Raw genomic sequence first — 3,175 nt, forward strand, 5'->3', positions numbered from 1 at the left:
CCAGGAAAGCAGGGCTCCATCATGCGTAATGGTTACTTGGGAAGACAAACGCCATCACTCCAAATGTCCCCCTCTTCCTTCTTCTTCCCCCAGCTTTATATACTGAGCATGACGTCCCATGGTATGGAATGTCCCTCTGGCCAGTTTGGCTGTGCCCCCTCCCAGCTTCTTGTGCACCTCCAGCCTTCTCGGTCAGTAGAGCATGGGAAGCTGAAAAGTCCTTGACTAGTGTAAGCACTGCTTAGCAACAACTAAGACATCGGTGTGTTATCAGCATTGTTCTCATCCTAAATCCAAAACACAGCACTGTACCAGCTACTAGGAAGGAAATTAACTCTATCCCTGCCGAAACCAGGACAAAGCTAAAGGAGAATACAGAGCATTGGGAGACAGTGACAGTACCACCCCAGCAACTTGTGCAGTTTATCCCAAACATAATAGCCCCTTTCCATTTTACTTGTTGTTGGGGCATTGAAACTATGGAAAGACACTGTATGTAGCTTCAGGTGGGATATAGGATTATCAGATATGAAGTGATTCTGGAAACAGTCTTCTGGCATTAGGTACGCATTTTTTTAACAGAAAAATCAACAAAATGTGTAGGTATTCAAACGTGAAAGGTGTTACTAAGGTGCAATTTACATCTGTGAACAGTTATAATGGTGAGCAGTTTTGCTTTATATAGTGTATGGTTTCCCTTGGAGCTTATTTCTTATCAGATGTCTGGGTAGGGCTGTGACCAATGTGATTATTTGTATCTATCTCATATTTCCATTTTAAGTAGTAACAGGTTACTTCTGTTTGCTGGAGTGTCAACGTGTAGCCAGATAAGCTGCATGTCTACATATATGGCTTAGATTGTATTAATAGCCTAAATTGCTTTTCAGTGTTTTATTCAGATTACTAGTTGTTACTCAAGCCTGTACAGTAGTGCACAGTACCTTCAGCCCATTGGTGTTCATCTATATGTTTCAAAGATGCATTTAACCTGGCTATGAATCTTGAATAATATAGAGGAAAAATTTAAATTAACAGCTTTGATGGAGTTGGTATTCCAGCCTCTTATGATGCAGACAGGCCTGAAATGCTCTTCCTGTGTTTCCTCTGGTATATGACCAAGTCATGTATTTTCTGATTGTTTAAGGGGGCGTTATTTACTAAATACAGATCAACAGCTGTAGTTGAGAGATCTACATTGTGCTCAGATGGCTGAGAGGAATGAAATGTAAATAGTGGGTCAAAACACTGGAGAATACGAGTGTGATCTCCAGACTAGCAGGCGGTATAGTTCAGAGGGTTGAAAAGCTTAAAAGAAACTGTTGGGGAAATCTATTATACAGCTCTTCAGCCATTCAAATGCTATTTAGGTTTATTTAAAACAAACAAAACCAAGAACTGTCTGGAATAGAAATCAGTGTATTACTTAGAGACACAAGGGAATCCAGTGGTTTTACCTTTAGCTTGTGGCAGAACAGACTCCGACAGCCAGTTCTAAAAAGAATCAAATTGGAAGTGGCACGAAAGATTATCACAGACCCAACACAGCACTTAGACCAGGTTTCCAGCTGACCAGGTTTCCAGCTACTTTCAAGACACTTGGAAAGTCTCCTAGACACAACTGATAGCCTTCTTTTTACAATGCTGGGCAGAAATGTAAACAGATTATTCTAGAGAGACCTGTTTCTTACTGCTGAGTGAATAAAAAAAAGCCTTGTAAATGGAAATCTGACATCCAGAGTGTCAACTATAGACATCTATAGTGTAGATGTGCCAAGAATAGGAAGGTGTTTATTCTGTGATAAGAAGATGCCAGACAAGGCAGTTAGTGAGATGTCCCAGACACCTAGGTCTACTGAATCTCCATTTTCTATTACTCTCCTTTATGCTCAGACTCCTCATGGTTCCTTGCCTTCTGTAGTTAACTACATCATCTTATCTGTTGTGCTTATGGGGGTTTGGGAGTGCAGCAGTACCAGCCCTAGTCCTGTTGTGTATGGTCAGGCCATATCAAATGCTTCCAAGCACTGCCTCTTGTCGTTAGAATCGGCTTGTCTAGGAGAGGGTGCTCAGGAAAATTAAATGTGCAAATTTGGGCATTGATTTGTTTCAGCTCAGTCTTCGGTCAAAGGTATATCCTTAGCTAAAACTCACACCTTGTCAAAATCAGAGCCTGTGCAATAGAGTCACGCAATTTAACTGCCTCAAAGGTTTAAGTAGAACATGTCTGTTCCTCTCTGTCCTGTGAAGCCGGGTATCAACTAGAGGAAAAGAGGGAACAGAGTGGCAAGTGAGGGAGAACAAGGGCCAACCTTCCAGATCGCCTGACTTGCAGAGGAAGAATCATTCAGTTGCACCAACAGGAAAATGAAGTTCTCTGACCTTGTCGTATTTTCTCAGAGCTACAATGTTCACTTAACAGCCTTTTCCTGCTTTAAGTTCCTAACCCTGATGATGACTCCTTAACCTTGCAGAAAAATGACATTCATTGCTCTTGAGCAGGGACTACTGCTCAGTATATATTGATACATATGCATTGCAACCTCTTCTGCATCTCATGTCACGTTCAGCCATATTCCATTTTATTGCTTAAAATCCAAGGAAATTACATTACATGTCACACAAGCACATGGTCTGAAGTAGCTTTACAGTAAGAATTCCTAAGTCACCAGCTTTTCTCTGTGTCTTTCAACACATTTTCCATGATAAATTGATGAAATCAAAGTCTTCCAATATGTTACTGTAGACCTTAGTAATATTAGCATACAAATCTGTCTTCTGGACATCTTGTTTCTTTTGCATGCTGAATGGAAATATCTGAATAAGATGTTAATTTGTTACAGTGTTGTTGTCCTGGTTTCGACAGGGATAGAGTTAATTTCCTTCCTAGTAGCTGGTACAGTGCTGTGTTTTGGATTTAGGATGAGAACAATGTTGATAACACACCGATGTTTTAGTTGTTGCTAAGCAGTGCTTACACTAGTCAAAGACTTTTCAGCTTCCCATGCTCTACCGACTGAGAAGGCTGGAGGTGCACAAGAAGCTGGGAGGGGGCACAGCCAGGACAGCTGACCCAAACTGGCCACAGGGACATTCCATACCATGGGACGTCATGCTCAGTGCACAAACTGGGGAAAGCTGGCCGGGGGGGCCGCTGCTCGGGGACTGGCTGGGCATC

The sequence above is a fragment of the Aptenodytes forsteri genome, unplaced genomic scaffold (genome assembly GCF_000699145.1).
Source record: "Aptenodytes forsteri isolate BGI_AS27 unplaced genomic scaffold, ASM69914v1 Scaffold84, whole genome shotgun sequence".
Taxonomy (NCBI): Eukaryota; Metazoa; Chordata; class Aves; order Sphenisciformes; family Spheniscidae; genus Aptenodytes; species Aptenodytes forsteri.